Below are 19,125 nucleotides of genomic sequence, written 5' to 3' on the forward strand. Positions count from 1 at the left end.
AAAGATCCTTACAGAGTTACAATACTTTAATTGGTGAGGAGTTCATGGATTACAATTTTCTATACTGCGGATTCGGCAACGACGACCTGTCATACGCTGTGGTGGTGAGGGAACATTTGATCTATTTTCACAGTATTTTAAGTGCAGATTGTTTTTACCATTGGCAAAGCAAGGTGTTGTAAATGCTTTTCACCATGTTTTCTTTAGCCCTTCCTTTGTGTCCTTCACCTGTAATGTTCTAGAGTTAACTTTAGTTCTTAGCGTGAGGAGTGGGAGGGAGTGAGTGCGAGTGAGAGGGAGTGACTGCGAGGGAGTGAGAGGGACTGAGTGAGAGGGATGGAGTGAGTGAGGGATGGAGTGAGTGAGAGGGAGGGAGTGAGTGAGAGGGAAGGAGTGAGTGAGAGGGAGGAAGTGAGTGAGCGGGAGTTAAAGGGACGGAGTGAGTGAGTGAGAGGGAGGGAGTGAGAGGGAGGGAGTGAGAGGGAGGAAGTGGGAGGGAGTGAGAGGGAGTGAGAGAGAGAGTAAGGGAGAGAGAGGGAGGGAGTGAGAGAGAGGGAGTGAGAGAGAAGGAGTGAGACAGTCAGAGTGAGACAGAGGAGGGAGGGAGAGAGGGAGAGCTAGAGAGAGGGAGAGAGCTAGAGAGAGGGAGGGAGACTGAGAGATAAAGAGAGAGAGATGTGTGTATGCTAGGACGGCTCAGTGGACGAAGGCGATCAACCTCATGGTCAGTTTTATGTTGTTTCTCTAGCCCTACCCCCTCCTCCACTGACCCCGCCCCCACCTATGCACCCTCGGACACAAACCAAACTGTAAATTTGGCCCCCGAGAGAAAGTTTGTGAGTACCCATGCCTTAACCTATACTCGTGAATAAACCACACTTTGTGCTTGAGAAGACACCACTGTGTCTCATGATTTATTCTACATCATTTTGGCGATGTTTTGAAGCAGCTGACCTGACTTGGATTCCAGCGTCTTCATCTTGGTGGCATTACAGCATCTTTCGTGTGGCAACTTCCTCCCGAGTGGCGGATCCTGCGTGCGGCGGTTTCTGCCTCGCCTGCTGGCACCCACGGAGCTTTGGTGGCAATGCTCCTGCAAATTTCGGTGTCCCGGATCCTGATTTAAGGGAGGGGCATCAACGTCATTCCCAATGGTAGGACAACGTCAGCGCAAGCGCGAGGGTTCTCGCGTGAGTAGCGTTGCCTGGTTACGCTTTCTCTCGCACGTCCGACCCTGAGCGCTAAGGCTGATCTCAGCATTACGCTGTGACATCACTACGCTACGTTTGGAAGCCATTTTGGCTGCATGTCGGCTAAAGCGCTGACTACTTAATCTTATTTCCACAATCATCGCTGAGCGCGCGATGTGAACATGTTTCTTCGACATTTCTTTGTGACCACTAGAATGACCGGATAATCAGTTTCAGTTACCTACAGCACTGCGATCTGCGGAAAAAAAACAAAAAACTGGTGACTTTTCACTTTTAATAGTTTTCTTTTTTTAGGCTGGTTAAATATATATTTGTTTGTAAAGGAAAGTTGGTGGATGTTTTGGTTAAGGGTGACTGACTCATATGATTCTTATTAACATTGCTATTTAGAATTGGAGCCATTTTACATTCCAGTAATTGAATATCTTTAATTTATGTTGGTTAGTGTCTGCATTACAACACTAGTTTGTCTCTTAGCCTACTTTATTACAACTACTGCACATTTTTATTACTAGTACTGTAACTGCCATATATTTATATTACTGTGCATACTGTTTTACTCCAACATTTATTGCATCACCATGGCTCAACAAGTTACTGGTGCACTTCCTCCACCCTTCCTACGCGAACCAGGTACACCTGAAATCCAGTGGGAAGACTGGATAGTTATGTTTGATAACTATCTTGATGCTCTGGACGGCCAAGAATTTGCTGCAAAGCGAAAGAAAGCTTTATTATTAGGTGCCCTTGGTAAATTTCAAATACCTTCCTCAACAATTACAAGTTAGCGGTCAGTCACCTCTTGATGAGTACAAGGATGCTATTTCAAGACTAGAAATTAGACTTGCAAAGGAGAAAAATTTAGTCATGAATAGGTATAGATTTTACACGCATAAGCAACGTGTTGAGGAGTCAATAGATGATTTTGGGGCACATTTAAGATAGTTATCCGTCAAGTGCAACTTTGGTTCTATGGCCGACGAGATGATACGGGACCAGTTGATTGTGCAGTGCAATAATAAAAAAATACAGGAGAGACTTTGGGCAGCTAAAAATCCTTCATTGAAAGTGGCAGTGGAGTTGGCTAAAGTGGTGCAACAATCCGAAATTTGCAGAAAAGAATTACAAAAAGCAACCATTCAGACACCTATTTCAGTTGTATCTGACAGAAATTTGCAGGAATGTGAATATGTAGATGAGGAGTCTATCGCTGTACTTAAATCTAAAGAGAAATTTGTAAACAAACAAAAATAGTTTGTTAAGACCTACACGAAATTCTGCTCTAGGTGTGGTAGTAACACACATGCATCTGATGCAAAATTTTGTTTTGCTAATAACAAGGAATGTTTAAAATGTGGGAAAATGGGTAATTTTTCCAAGATGTGCAGATACAAAGGTAAGCAAAAAATAGCTGTGGTTGAAGAAGATTGCATTGAAATTAGGAGAGAGAAAGACAAAATCTTAATTGTTAATGACTCCTCTTCTGATATAAATGTTGTAAATGAGAAGAGAGAGATACGTCCGAAAGCAGACTTCGATATCAATGGTCACATGGTAACCTTAATGGTAGACACTGGCTCAAGATATACCATAATTCCTGAACCTTTGTTTAAGAAAGAGTGGTCAGACATGCTGCTTACACAGTGTGATATTTGTCCTACGGGGTTTCAAGGGGAACACATTGACATGTTAGGTTATTTTGATGCTAATATTTCCTTTTCAGGCAGGTCTACTGAAGGCAAAGTCTATGTCGCAGTTGAAGTTGAAGTTGAAGTTGAGGGAATTTATAGAGCGCACGTACACCAAAAAGGTTTCATGGCGCAGTTGATGGTCCTCCTATAATTGGGTGGATTCATCAATATGATCTACATATCATTGTGAACCCTAGAGCTCCATGTCAAGTGATGGTCGTTGATGAGCTTTCTTAGGATGACATCCTACGGGGTGCTGATAATGTATTTAGGAGTGAGTTAGGTGAACTGAAGGGTTATGTTCATAAGATTTTGTTGAAAAGCAATGCTATTCCTATCCAACATAAACTCAGGAGAGTACCTCTAACTGTTAGGGAGGAGGTCAAATATTTAATTAATGAAATGCAACAGGGTGGCATTATTGAACCCGTGGAAGCTTCAACATAGATATCTCCGGTTGTGATTTCTCGTAAAGCTGATGGCAACATTAGGTTCTGTGTGGACCATAGGTCCCTTAATAAGAGTGTGATAGCTGATACGTTTCCCCTTCCCATCATAGGGGAACTAGTTTCCACGTTAAAAGGTGCAACATTTTTCACAAAGTTAGATCTTAGGAGTGCGTACTACCAGATTCGTCTACATCCTGAGTCTAAAAGTCTTACTGTATTCATTACCACTGAAGGTATATTTCAATTTACTCGTCTTCCTTTTGGTTTAACGTCAGCTGCCAGTGTTTTTCAGCGAATGGTCATGGAACTATTTAAAGGTATTGAGAAGGCAGTTTTTTTCCAAGACGATATTTTGATTTTTGGTGAGACCATTGAGAATCACAATTATACTCTTAAAGAGGTTTTGCAAAGAATTGAAAAGGCTGGGGTAAATTTTCGTAAAGAAAAGTGCTCTTTTCTGGTACAACAAATTGAATACTTAGGGTATGAAATTTCTGCTCAAGGGGTCAAACCCAAAAAAAATTTGTTAGAGGCCATACATTCAGCACCTTGCCCTGCAGATAAAGATCAACTATGATCTTTTATGGGAGTCATTGATTTTTATTCTAAATTCGTGAATTTGTTTTCAGACATATGCTGACCTTAAGACTTCTCCTTAAAAAATGTGTGAAATTTGCATGGGGAGATTCTCATACTGAATGTTTCAATGCTATTGAAAAGGAGTTGTGTGATGTAAAGGCACTGTTAGAACCTGAGATGCCAGGTCACCTAGGGTAGCCTGGCCTAGGGGTAAGACATGCAATTTCTAGAGGCACAATGTGAAGGTTGCAGACTACCCAAGAATAAAACCACGCAATAGCACACAAAAACAACACTACACCAAAGTATAGGAAAATAAGCACTGCTTTATAAAAATAATATATCTTTGCTCTTTTTGCTTTTAGAATTCACAATTAAATTACACTTCAGATTATGTGGAATATAGCAGGAATACTTTTCAATTCTAGGTCATAAGAACAACCAACATTTGTAGAATAGACAATTCACTTAGACAATTGGCAGATAACTCTTACTCTTTCACAGCTCAGTTATGCAATTACTGTACTCAGCTTACTATGCATCATCTCTCACTACAGTATTACTCTAAAGTTTGGCAAGGTCAACCTTTTAACTAGCTCAAGGTAACACTCTCCTTTACATGAATAGCGTTTACAATTCTCTTTCTTATCCTGCTGGAGAGAAATGGGTTAAGAACCACATAAGCCAGTTTCATATAGATCCCTGTCAGGATTTCCTCATAGACGCTGTACTCCCAGAGTCAGAGTCTCAACTTATGTACAGTTAATACTGTGGAAGCCAATCCCCCTGGTAGATACCTCCTTACTTGTGACTGTTGTTAGGATAGCTTTTGTGCCAGAGGTCAAGAATTATCATGCGCGAGGGCCCGGAGAACCAAGGCTGAAGAGGCTCTCTCTCTCGCCTCAGGCCGACTCCTCCGCGCTGCACTCGCGCTGGAATTGATCAGGGCAGACACCACGAAGCCCCAGACCCTTACCGGGCCTCGTTTCTCTCCCTCCCTGCCCGGGCCAGCTCCTCAGTGTGGCGCTTGGGCAGGAGGGACAAGCCGATTGCTCAACAGCCTGTAAAAGCCGCCGGCGCCTCTCCTCAGCGCTGGACGGCAATGATGCTACTCCGGCGGGCATGCGCAGTAGCGCGCGTGCCGGTGATTCCTCCCGCTGCTCCCGCTCCGATGAAGGCACACTACACTCCCGGGCCTGCTCGATCTTAGGCCCCTCCTGCGCCAGGGATATCTTACTGTCTGGGCATGCGCGCAGAAGCAGCGTCTCTCAAATAGAGATCGCGCACTCGCGTCAGCGCCTGCCCGCTTCCTCCTCTCTCCCTGGGACTGGGGAATTACTTCAGGGCTGTCACCCTCTCACCGCATCAGTGACCACAGCGCCCATCCAGCGCTTCCCCACAGGGCCGAATCGGGGCCTTCACTACACAGCCCTCCTCCGCTTCCGCCCCAGTTAGTAGGTGATAAACTCGGAGGGGGGGGGGGGAAAGGTTCTGCCTCAAAAGAAAGTCACGGCAGACAGAAGCAGAATGCAAATGTCCACTGCACGAGGGGGCCACAAGGATTAACCCTTCCTCTATCAAATACTGTTCAAAGAGAAGCCTCTCCTCTGGGCTGAGGACTGCGTACACAGCACTGCAGTCTCCTTCTCCTTAGCCACCCCACTTTTCTTAAGCTAGGGGTTGGTCAGGCGCCCAGGGTCTCCCTAAATCCTTCACAGCGGGGACAAGACAAGGATCCCAAAGGAAGGGTAGAGAAGTGGATTTAATAGGCTGCTTCCCAGTCCAGGAGATCAACCCCTTCACTAGTCTCTCCCCACCTCTCAAGATAGCCTGTCCTCCAGCTGACTATCACACGTAGACAAAATGGCTGCCCCGCATTCCGCCTTTTATAGGCTGCCCTTCAGTGGTCCAGAATGGACCAGAAGGTTCTGGAATGCCCTATGCTGGTCTATGGGTGAGTTCTGGACTTGGCAGTTAGGGCAGTTGGTAGCCACCATTTTGTGGCTCCAACTTTCCCTGTCAGAACAGGCCTCTGGGCCTGAGGTAAAAGATTATGGGGGGAAAAAGAACACCTATCACCTTGACCAACACCTATAAAAAGTAGTAGACACAAAAATATTAAGGGTATGAGGGGCAAAAAGGGGACAAAATAAAGAATAATGAGGAGGGACTACGCAAAAAATCCAGACAGGTCTAACACGCGTTCCCCCCAGCTGCAAGTGGGGAGAACTACCCAACCCCTTGGGAGTCCTCTTCACTAAGGCGGAAATACCTGGAGAGACCGTCTGCATTGGCGTGGTCCACTCCAGGCCGATGTTCCACCCGGAAGTCCATTCCCTGTAGGGAGATAGACCACCTTAACAGCTTGGGATTTTCCCCCTTCATTTGCATCAGCCAACGAAGGGGGCGGTGGTCAGTCTGAACCATGAAGTGCGAGCCAAAGAGGTATGGTCGCAGCTTCTTCAGAGCCCACACCACCGCAAAAGCTTCCCTCTCAATTGCACTCCACTTCTGTTCCCGGGGAAGCAGTCTCCTGGATAAGAAGACTACAGGCTGATCCAGGCCCTCTTCATTTAGTTGCGATAACACTGCCCCAATGCCATGTTCGGATGCATCTGTTTGGACAATGAACTCCTTGGAGAAATCGGGAGCCTTCAGGACCGGTGCTTCACACATGGCCTGCTTCAACTTTTCAAAGGCTTGCTGACAAGCCTTTGTCCAAACTACCCGTCGAGGTTGTTTCCTAGAGGTGAGCTCTGTGAGGGGCGCTACAATAGTGCCATACCCCTTCACAAAGCGACGGTAGTAACCTGTGAGGCCCAGGAAAGTTCGGACCTCAGTCTGTGTCTTGGGGGGTTCCCAGGCCATGATTGCCTCAATCTTCGCCTGCAGGGGCTGCACTGACCCCCTACCCACCAAGTGTCCAAGGTACACAACCGACCCCTGCCCGATCTGGCATTTGCTGGCTTTGATGGTCAATCCAGCTTGTTTCAGGGCCTGGAGAACTGCTTGCAAATGTTGCAAATGGTCCTCCCAACTGCTACTGAAGACAGCAATGTCATCCAGGTAAGCAGCAGAGAAACTCTCCATTCCAGAGAGGACCTGGTTCACCAGTCGCTGAAATGTGGCAGGGGCGTTCTTGAGCCCAAAGGGCATCACACAGAACTGGAAGTGTCCCTCAGGCGTGGAGAAGGCTGACCTTTCCTTTGCTCCATCTGTCAAGGAGATCTGCCAGTACCCTGAAGTGAGGTCAAAGGTACTTAGGTATTGGGCAGCTTCTAGCCGGTCAATTAACTCATCCGCCCTAGGGATTGGATGAGCATCAGTCTTTGTAACTGAGTTCAGTCCTCGGTAATCCACACAGAACCTCAGTTCTGGTGTGGTGCCCGGTGGGGCGGCTTTTGGGACTAGCACCACCGGGCTGGACCAAGGGCTGTTGGAAGGTTCTATCACTCCTAGCTCCAACATCTTGGCAACTTCGCCATGGATGCTAGCCTTCACCTTGTCCGACAGCCTGTAGGTCTTGGACTTCACTGGGGGGCTGTCTCCTGTGTCCACATCATGGGTACACAGGTGGGTTCTTCCCGGGACAAGGGAGAACAGCGAAGAGTACTGCCCCAATACCTGGCGGCAATCCTCTCGTTGCTCAGGAGTTAGGGATGGGGAGAGAATCACTCCCTCCACCGACCCATCCTTCTCTTGGCATGAAAAGAGATCTGGGAGAGGCTCGCTTTCTGCTTCCTCAGCACCATCAGTCACCAACATCAGGATGACCTCTGGCCTCTCATGGTGGGGTTTGAGGCGATTGGCATGCAGCACCCGTAAGGGCTGCCGCGGGGTCTTAAGATCCACCAAGTAAGTGGCCTTACCCTTCTTCTCCAACACCTCAAATGGGCCTGTCCAACGATCCTGAAGGGCACTTAGCTCTCCAGGTTCCATCACCCATACTTTCTGGCCAGGCTCCAACTCCACCGGGTGAGCATTTTGGTCGTACCATTCCTTCATGACTGCCTGACTGGCCTCCAAGTTGTCAGCAGCCTGCTTCCACAACTTGGCCATCTGGCTTCTGAAGGCCAGCATGTAGCTCACCACATCCTGGGGAGGTTTTCTGGGAGACTTCTCCCATCCATCCTTCACCAGGCTGAGAGGCCCACGCACAGGGTGCCCATACAACAATTCAAACGGGCTGAAGCCCACTCCCTTCTGTGGCACCTCTCTGTAAGAGAACAGCAAGCAAGGTAGGAGGACGTCCCACTTCCTCCGTAAGCTCTCCGGCAGACTTCTTATCATGCCCTTCAGGGTCTTATTAAACCTCTCAACCAGTCCATTGGACTGGGGGTGATAAGGAGTGGTGAACCGGTAGGTCACCCCACACTCCTTCCACATTGTCCGCATGTAAGCTGACAGGAAGTTGGTCCCCCTGTCAGACACAACCTCCTTGGGAAATCCTACCCGGGTAAAGATTCCCATCAGGGCCCTAGCCACCACAGGTGCAGTAACAGTCCTCAGAGGGATGGCCTCTGGGTACCGTGTGGCATGATCCACCAGAACCAGGATAAACCTGTGACCAGCTGTTGTTGGTGGATCCAATGGCCCTACAATGTCGATGCCCACCCTTTCAAAGGGGGTGCTAACGACAGGAAGTGGTTCCAGGGGAGCCTTTAGCTTCACCCCTGTTTTCCCACTAGCCTGGCAGGATACACATGTCCTACAGTATGTGTTGGACGCCACTTTCATCTGAGGCCAGTAGAAGTGGAGGACAAGCCGTGCAAAGGTCTTGTCCTGGCCTAAGTGTCCTGCCAGTGGTATCGCATGAGCCAATTCCAGCAGAAAGGCTCGGTATTGCTGCGGGACCACCAAGGCCCTTGATGAGCCAGGTAGAGGTACCTTAGGTTCACTGTAGAGGAGGCCATCCTCACAGTAAATATGGTGGTGTCCCGTAGCATCACCTGCTGCCTGGGCTTCAGCCTGACGCCTCAGTCCCTCAAGGGTGGGGCACTCCCTCTGCCCCTTACAGAATTCCTCTCTGGTAGGACCTCCCTCCACATGCCATTCAGCAGGGATGGGTAAATCCTCCAGAGAGTCTACTCCCCCCTCCATGGACTCCTGGCCTACCACCGCAGGTGGCCGATCTGTCACATGGGGCGTGGAAGCCGAAGCAGGCTGTCCCTGTCTCCGATTCTGTCCCTTTTTGGCAGCGGGTTGGGCCATTGTTCCAGGCTCCAACCCAGGCGAACTCCCTCTCCGGGCAGTCGCAGACCGTGTGCTTACACAGGCCCAGTCAGGTGTACCCAGCATCGCAGAATGCGTCCGGTATTCCACCTCTCTCCAAGTGTTGTGCTCCATGTCATTCCCCAACAGACAATCAACTGGCACGGCAGGGCTTACGGCAACTCGAAGTGAACCTGCAACCCCTTCCCACTCAAAGGGAACCTCAGCCACTGGATAGTGGCCCATTCTGCCGTCAGCCATCGCGGCGGGGTGGAGTACATTAGGAACAACCTGCTCTGGAGACACCAGTTGACTTCTCACCATAGTCATACTGGCTCCTGTATCTCTCAGAGCCTCCCCTCTTTGGCCATTGATGGTAACCCATTGCCCATACTTTGTAGTATTTGGGGGCACCTGGATCTTTGGTACCATCTCCCGCTCTCCCAGGGACACTAAGGTGACACCCGCCCACTCACCCCCCTTATCTAAGGGCAACTCCTCCCCGAGCGCTACACTAGCTACTCCCGGTGACTTTCCTCCGGTGGGAGGGGGTGGTCTCTTTGGGCATCTGACATCTCCCTTATAATGTCCAACACCACCACATTCAAAACAGTGGGGAACCCTTGGCTGCTGGCTTTGGCCAGGATTAGGGTTTCTGGGCGGGTTTGCCCTAGGGGTGAAACCTGCTCCCTTACCTTGGAAATTATTTTGGGGACCTTTGGAGAACTCCTTCTTTTTATCTCCTCCCTCCTTCTTCTGGGGGGCGCCCTGTCCGGCTTTTTGAGAATCCCCTCCAGTCCCCTTTGAGGACACCCGGGTACTTGCCCAAGTGTCCGCCTCCTCTGCAAGCTTCCGGGGATCGGTCAGCTTGCTGTCCACCAGGTGTTGGCGCAACTCGGTAAAACATTTCTCGAGGAGGTGTTCTTTTAAAAATAGATTGTACAGCCCCTCATAATCTTTCACCTCGCTGCCCTTGACCCAACCCTCCAAAGCTTTCTTGGCGTAGTCTAAAAAGTCTACCCAATTCTGGGTACTCATTTTGTGACTTCCCCTGAATTTCTGTCTGTACCTTTCAGGGGTAAGTCCAAACTTTTTCACCAGTGCCACCTTCATTGCAGGGTAGTGGGTTTGCTCATCCTGCTCCAGAGCCAATAAGGTGTCTCTGCCAGCAGGTGGCATGTATTTATACAGCCCACCTCCCCAGTGAGTTTCTAAGATCCCGTGAGCCCTTAAAGAAACTTCGTAGGCGGCCAACCATTTGGCAATGTCATCACCTGGGGTGTAACTAGCAATGACATCTTTGGGTAAATAGGGTCTGGATTCCCTGGTGTTCACTTTATTTTCGCTGCCACCATTATCAGGATTGGGAGACCTTCTTAGTACGGCTTGTAGGTCCATCTCCTTGATGGTTCGCTCATGAGCTAACCTCCTTTCCTCCCTTTCCATATCCATCCTAGCTAATTCCAACTTCATTCTCCTCTCCTCCCTCCTATCTTCTAGCTCGGCTTCAGTTAAACCCCTGTCTGAGACGCTGCTGCTTGCCCATGAAGGTATCCTGGGACCTGTCAGCAGATTCCCACTTCCCACTTGGTTCAACAATGCAGCCTCAGTGACAGTGTCCCCGTCACCCTCTTCAGTTTCTGGTTCCTCCCTTAAGTGAGCTTCCACCCATGCCCTTATGCTTGTCAGCAACTCTCCTTTCTTGGCACCTTTATTAAAAAATACCCCTTGATGCTGACACCAATCTCTGAGTTGGGCCACAGTATTGGCTTCCAGCTCTTTAAAATTCAATTCCATCTTTCGCTATGGGATAGAATCAACTCACAGGAGAAAACCAAGAAGTGACCTGAGGTTAACCTCCACCCACCACCAGAAATAAATTTAGAAAAAACAAAATTCAAATTAGGAGGGCCGCAAGGAGAAAACTCCTGGTGTAGGTCAGTGTATTGCGTTGAATTACTAGTGAGTAGCTGCAACCAAGTCAGTATCCCACCGCTAGGCACCAAATGTTAGAACCTGAGATGCCAGTTCACCTAAGGTAGCCTGGCCTAGGGGTAAGACATGCAATTTCCAGAGGCACAGTGTGAAGGTTGCAGACTACCCAAGAATAAAACCACGCAATAGCACACAAAAACAACACTACACCAAAGTATAGGAAAATAAGCACTGCTTTATAAAAATAATATATCTTTGCTCTTTTTGCTTTTAGAATTCACAATTAAATTACACTTCAGATTATGTGGAATATAGCAGGAATACTTTTCAATTCTAGGTCATAAGAACAACCAACATTTGTAGAATAGACAATTCACTTAGACAATTGGCAGATAACTCTTACTCTTTCACAGCTCAGTTATGCAATTACTGTACTCAGCTTACTATGCATCATCTCTCACTACAGTATTACTCTAAAGTTTGGCAAGGTCAACCTTTTAACTAGCTCAAGGTAACACTCTCCTTTACATGAATAGCGTTTACAATTCTCTTTCTTATCCTGCTGGAGAGAAATGGGTTAAGAACCACATAAGCCAGTTTCATATAGATCCCTGTCAGGATTTCCTCATAGACGCTGTACTCCCAGAGTCAGAGTCTCAACTTATGTACAGTTAATTCTGTGGAAGCCAATCCCCCTGGTAGATACCTCCTTACTTGTGACTGTTGTTAGGATAGCTTTTGTGCCAGAGGTCAAGAATTATCATGCGCGAGGGCCCGGAGAACCAAGGCTGAAGAGGCTCTCTCTCTCGCCTCAGGCCGACTCCTCCGCGCTGCACTCGCGCTGGAATTGATCAGGGCAGACACCACGAAGCCCCAGACCCTTACCGGGCCTCGTTTCTCTCCCTCCCTGCCCGGGCCAGCTCCTCAGTGTGGCGCTTGGGCAGGAGGGACAAGCCGATTGCTCAACAGCCTGTAAAAGCCGCCGGCGCCTCTCCTCAGCGCTGGACGGCAATGATGCTACTCCGGCAGGCATGCGCAGTAGCGCGCGTGCCGGTGATTCCTCCCGCTGCTCCCGCTCCGATGAAGGCACACTACACTCCCGGGCCTGCTCGATCTTAGGCCCCTCCTGCGCCAGGGATATCTTACTGTCTGGGCATGCGCGCAGAAGCAGCGTCTCTCAAATAGAGATCGCGCACTCGCGTCAGCGCCTGCCCGCTTCCTCCTCTCTCCCTGGGACTGGGGAATTACTTCAGGGCTGTCACCCTCTCACCGCATCAGTGACCACAGCGCCCATCCAGCGCTTCCCCACAGGGCCGAATCGGGGCCTTCACTGCACAGCCCTCCTCCGCTTCCGCCCCAGTTAGTAGGTGATAAACTCGGGGGGGGGGGGGGGGGGGGGGGGAAAGGTTCTGCCTCAAAAGAAAGTCACGGCAGACAGAAGCAGAATGCAAATGTCCACTGCACGAGGGGGCCACAAGGATTAACCCTTCCTCTATCAAATACTGTTCAAAGAGAAGCCTCTCCTCTGGGCAGAGGACTGCGTACACAGCACTGCAGTCTCCTTCTCCTTAGCCACCCCACTTTTCTTAAGCTAGGGGTTGGTCAGGCGCCCAGGGTCTCCCTAAATCCTTCACAGCGGGGACAAGACAAGGATCCCAAAGGAAGGGTAGAGAAGTGGATTTAATAGGCTGCTTCCCAGTCCAGGAGACCAACCCCTTCACTAGTCTCTCCCCACCTCTCAAGATAGCCTGTCCTCCAGCTGACTCTCACAGGTAGACAAAATGGCTGCCCCGCATTCCGCCTTTTATAGGCTGCCCTTCAGTGGTCCAGAATGGACCAGAAGGTTCTGGAATGCCCTATGCTGGTCTATGGGTGAGTTCTGGACTTAGCAGTTAGGGCAGTTGGTAGCCACCATTTTGTGGCTCCAACTTTCCCTGTCAGAACAGGCCTCTAGGCCTGAGGTAAAAGATTATGGGGGGAAAAAGAACACCTATCCCCTTGACCAACACCTATAAAAAGTAGTAGACACAAAAATATTAAGGGTATGAGGGGAAAAAAGGGGACAAAATAAAGAATAATGAGGAGGGACTACGCAAAAAATCCAGACAGGTCTAACAGGCACCTTTTGATGTTAGACGTCCTTCTACACTTATGGTTGACGCCAGTGGCACGGGCTTAGATGCTGTTCTTCTCCAGAAGTGTGACGATCGCGCACCCTATCTGTTTCAGAACAAAATTACTCGGTAATAGAAATAGAAGGTTTAGCAGCTGCATGGGGAGTACAATATTTCAGGACATATCTTTGGGGTACATGTTTTAAGCTTATGACTGACCACAAACCTCTCGTACGTGTGTTATCTCCTGGTGGTGCTGGTAAAGGTTCTCCCAGACTAGCTAGTCTTGCATCCAGACTTCAGGAGTATCAATATGATATTTCTTTTATTCAAGGGTGGTGTAATATACAAGCTTATTGTTTGTCTAGATCATCTATTGGAACGGGATCTCGCAAGGATAATTCATGTGAAGATCAGGATGATGTAGCTATTGCTTTTGTTAAAGATGCTCTGGCATTAGGTGTTGGTACCGTTGATAAAGAAGAGTGGTGTTCTGCTATGTCTAAGGACAGTGTTCTGTTGTGTGTCATGGATATGGTCAGATTAGGTGCTAGACATGCGTTCAACCTTTGGTTCGTCCATACATTAAAGTTTTGGATGAACTATCTGTTTCTGGGGATTATATTCTCATGAGAGGGGATAAGTTCATTCCTTCGTTTACTTTACGATCTCAATTAATAAATCTAGCCCATGAAGGCCGTTTAGGTCAAACCTTTACTCAGCATAGAATTAAAGCAGGTTTTTGGTGGCCAGCGTTGGATGCACAGGTTTCCTTTTGGGTTGAGAATTGCTCTGTTTGTAAGAACAGTGAAAAAATACTTAAGTTAGTTTCTTCTCACACAAAGAACAGTATGTCTATTCCTGATCAACCTTGGCATAGTATATGTCTCGATTTCATTGGACCTATGGCAGAGTTACCTTTAGAACAATGCTTTGCTATTGTTGTTGTGGATTTGTTTTCTAAATGGCTTACAGTGAAATTTGTCAAAGATATTACAACAGAATGTACCATTAAGTTTCTCAAAGATTTATTTCATGAGGAAGGCTGTCCTTGTATTTTGATAGCAGGCAATGGTACCCAACTCATTTCCCACAACATGCGTAACTTTTTGTCCAGTTGTGGTGTGACACACCACCGTACTTCTCTTTACAATCCCCAAGGAAATGGTGTTTGTGAGTGAGCTAATAGAGTTGTCCAGGGCATTTTACAAACGTCTTGTGCTTCAGGGGGTCTTACCCACGAGATGGTACAAAACATGGTGTGGGCTTACCGTACTACTTCTCATGAATCCAATGGCAAGTCTCCTTTTGAGTTAATGCGGGGTAGACGTTCTGGAACCAAATTGACTCCATCATGGATCAAGAACAAAATTGTTAATATTACAAGTTCAAATGAAAGTGTTTCTTCTGCTAAATACATTTCTCCTGGGCATTTAGTAAAAGTAAAATCTGGCAGAGTCACTAAGGGTCTCAGTAAGTTTGTGGGTCCTTATAGAGTTAGAGAATCTTTTCCCAACTATATTGTACTAGATAATGGTGAAAAGTGGAATCTTCGCAGAGTAGCGTTGTTTCAGAAGTCTTGTTCTTCTGATACTCCTACTCATGTGAATCAGGAATCTGTGTCCAATTATGGGTATATGTTGTCCACTTCTGTTGAGGTCACCCCATATTCATCCACAAGCACTCGTAGGGAGGAAGGTGGTGGTGATGCTTTTCAAAGTGACAGTTCTGGGGGATGTTCTACATCTGTTGAAACATCTATTGTATCTAGAAGGTTACGGTCTCGCAGATCTCCTCTGTATTTGAATGACTATTTGTGTTAGGATTTTGCTTAACATTTGTTTTCATTTTTTGCATTTTGGTTTTGAATTTTTTTTGTTTCCCTTTCATTTGAAAGGAAGAAGGTGTGTTGTAAATGCTTTTCACCATGTTTTTTTTAGCCCTTCCTTTGTGTTCTTCACCTGTAATGTTCTAGAGTTTACTTAAGTTCTTAGCGTGTTTATTTAGGGAGTGGGATTCCAGACTTGGCAGTTACGAGTCTGGTCAGCTGGGAGGTTGTATGCCTTAACCTATGCTCGTGAATAAACTACACTTTCTACTTGAGAAGACACCGCTGTGTTTCATGATTTATTCTACATCACAAGATCAATGATCTTCAACCGACGGACTTACAGAACTTTCATGCTAGTTGGCTCCATCAATTCCATTCATGGTTTCTGTCCCACTGACGGTGACATATTTCCAACGCATCTGCAATATGCACGCACACTTTACGCAAAGTAAATAAAATAAATAAAAATAAATAAATAAATAATAAAATTCATACATCACGCAGACCATATATGCCTTTTACCATGTGTAGTAGTCTCTCTGGTCCCTAGTCTCTCCTTAGCTTTGGTTGTATGTCTCTAAGATGTCACTGCCTTGGTGATGGAATGTGCATGTTTGAATACTGGGGGGGAGGCAGTCATCACTTATGTGCCTCAGTGTGATTACAAAAAAATTCTGCCTCAAAAGAAAGTCACGGCAGACAGAAGCAGAATGCAAATGTCCACTGCACGAGGGGGCCACAAGGATTAACCCTTCCTCTATCAAATACTGTTCAAAGAGAAGCCTCTCCTCTGGGCAGAGGACTGCGTACACAGCACTGCAGTCTCCTTCTCCTTAGCCACCCCACTTTTCTTAAGCTAGGGGTTGGTCAGGCGCCCAGGGTCTCCCTAAATCCTTCACAGCGGGGACAAGACAAGGATCCCAAAGGAAGGGTAGAGAAGTGGATTTAATAGGCTGCTTCCCAGTCCAGGAGACCAACCCCTTCACTAGTCTCTCCCCACCTCTCAAGATAGCCTGTCCTCCAGCTGACTCTCACAGGTAGACAAAATGGCTGCCCCGCATTCCGCCTTTTATAGGCTGCCCTTCAGTGGTCCAGAATGGACCAGAAGGTTCTGGAATGCCCTATGCTGGTCTATGGGTGAGTTCTGGACTTAGCAGTTAGGGCAGTTGGTAGCCACCATTTTGTGGCTCCAACTTTCCCTGTCAGAACAGGCCTCTAGGCCTGAGGTAAAAGATTATGGGGGGAAAAAGAACACCTATCCCCTTGACCAACACCTATAAAAAGTAGTAGACACAAAAATATTAAGGGTATGAGGGGAAAAAAGGGGACAAAATAAAGAATAATGAGGAGGGACTACGCAAAAAATCCAGACAGGTCTAACAGGCACCTTTTGATGTTAGACGTCCTTCTACACTTATGGTTGACGCCAGTGGCACGGGCTTAGATGCTGTTCTTCTCCAGAAGTGTGACGATCGCGCACCCTATCTGTTTCAGAACAAAATTACTCGGTAATAGAAATAGAAGGTTTAGCAGCTGCATGGGGAGTACAATATTTCAGGACATATCTTTGGGGTACATGTTTTAAGCTTATGACTGACCACAAACCTCTCGTACGTGTGTTATCTCCTGGTGGTGCTGGTAAAGGTTCTCCCAGACTAGCTAGTCTTGCATCCAGACTTCAGGAGTATCAATATGATATTTCTTTTATTCAAGGGTGGTGTAATATACAAGCTTATTGTTTGTCTAGATCATCTATTGGAACGGGATCTCGCAAGGATAATTCATGTGAAGATCAGGATGATGTAGCTATTGCTTTTGTTAAAGATGCTCTGGCATTAGGTGTTGGTACCGTTGATAAAGAAGAGTGGTGTTCTGCTATGTCTAAGGACAGTGTTCTGTTGTGTGTCATGGATATGGTCAGATTAGGTGCTAGACATGCGTTCAACCTTTGGTTCGTCCATACATTAAAGTTTTGGATGAACTATCTGTTTCTGGGGATTATATTCTCATGAGAGGGGATAAGTTCATTCCTTCGTTTACTTTACGATCTCAATTAATAAATCTAGCCCATGAAGGCCGTTTAGGTCAAACCTTTACTCAGCATAGAATTAAAGCAGGTTTTTGGTGGCCAGCGTTGGATGCACAGGTTTCCTTTTGGGTTGAGAATTGCTCTGTTTGTAAGAACAGTGAAAAAATACTTAAGTTAGTTTCTTCTCACACAAAGAACAGTATGTCTATTCCTGATCAACCTTGGCATAGTATATGTCTCGATTTCATTGGACCTATGGCAGAGTTACCTTTAGAACAATGCTTTGCTATTGTTGTTGTGGATTTGTTTTCTAAATGGCTTACAGTGAAATTTGTCAAAGATATTACAACAGAATGTACCATTAAGTTTCTCAAAGATTTATTTCATGAGGAAGGCTGTCCTTGTATTTTGATAGCAGGCAATGGTACCCAACTCATTTCCCACAACATGCGTAACTTTTTGTCCAGTTGTGGTGTGACACACCACCGTACTTCTCTTTACAATCCCCAAGGAAATGGTGTTTGTGAGTGAGCTAATAGAGTTGTCCAGGGCATTTTACAAACGTCTTGTGCTTCAGGGGGTCTTACCCACGAGATGGTACAAAACATGGTGTGGGCTTACCGTACTACTTCTCATGAATCCAATGGCAAGTCTCCTTTTGAGTTAATGCGGGGTAGACGTTCTGGAACCAAATTGACTCCATCATGGATCAAGAACAAAATTGTTAATATTACAAGTTCAAATGAAAGTGTTTCTTCTGCTAAATACATTTCTCCTGGGCATTTAGTAAAAGTAAAATCTGGCAGAGTCACTAAGGGTCTCAGTAAGTTTGTGGGTCCTTATAGAGTTAGAGAATCTTTTCCCAACTATATTGTACTAGATAATGGTGAAAAGTGGAATCTTCGCAGAGTAGCGTTGTTTCAGAAGTCTTGTTCTTCTGATACTCCTACTCATGTGAATCAGGAATCTGTGTCCAATTATGGGTATATGTTGTCCACTTCTGTTGAGGTCACCCCATATTCATCCACAAGCACTCGTAGGGAGGAAGGTGGTGGTGATGCTTTTCAAAGTGACAGTTCTGGGGGATGTTCTACATCTGTTGAAACATCTATTGTATCTAGAAGGTTACGGTCTCGCAGATCTCCTCTGTATTTGAATGACTATTTGTGTTAGGATTTTGCTTAACATTTGTTTTCATTTTTTGCATTTTGGTTTTGAATTTTTTTTGTTTCCCTTTCATTTGAAAGGAAGAAGGTGTGTTGTAAATGCTTTTCACCATGTTTTTTTTAGCCCTTCCTTTGTGTTCTTCACCTGTAATGTTCTAGAGTTTACTTAAGTTCTTAGCGTGTTTATTTAGGGAGTGGGATTCCAGACTTGGCAGTTACGAGTCTGGTCAGCTGGGAGGTTGTATGCCTTAACCTATGCTCGTGAATAAACTACACTTTCTACTTGAGAAGACACCGCTGTGTTTCATGATTTATTCTACATCACAAGATCAATGATCTTCAACCGACGGACTTACAGAACTTTCATGCTAGTTGGCTCCATCAATTCCATTCATGGTTTCTGTCCCACTGACGGTGACATATTTCCAACGCATCTGCAATATGCACGCACACTTTACGCAAAGTAAATAAAATAAATAAAAATAAATAAATAAATAATAAAATTCATACATCACGCAGACCATATATGCCTTTTACCATGTGTAGTAGTCTCTCTGGTCCCTAGTCTCTCCTTAGCTTTGGTTGTATGTCTCTAAGATGTCACTGCCTTGGTGATGGAATGTGCATGTTTGAATACTGGGGGGGAGGCAGTCATCACTTATGTGCCTCAGTGTGATTACAAAAAAATTGGCGATGAGTTGGTCTGTTCCTCTCTCCACCCACGTGTGCTGCATCCTTGTATGCTGTGTTCCTGCTTCATCTGTTGCAGTTCTGGCTGACGTCTTCGTGCTCTTCATTTATGTCTTCAAGCTGGAAAGGCATCCAGTTTATCACCCCTCGTCCTTTGTGCATGTTCAACTGTTTCTGCTTTGCTGTCCTTGAGCAGACGGCGTAATGAGTGGTGTGGAT

Source organism: Lissotriton helveticus, chromosome 3_1, assembly GCF_964261635.1.
Source record: "Lissotriton helveticus chromosome 3_1, aLisHel1.1, whole genome shotgun sequence".
NCBI lineage: Eukaryota > Metazoa > Chordata > Amphibia > Caudata > Salamandridae > Lissotriton > Lissotriton helveticus.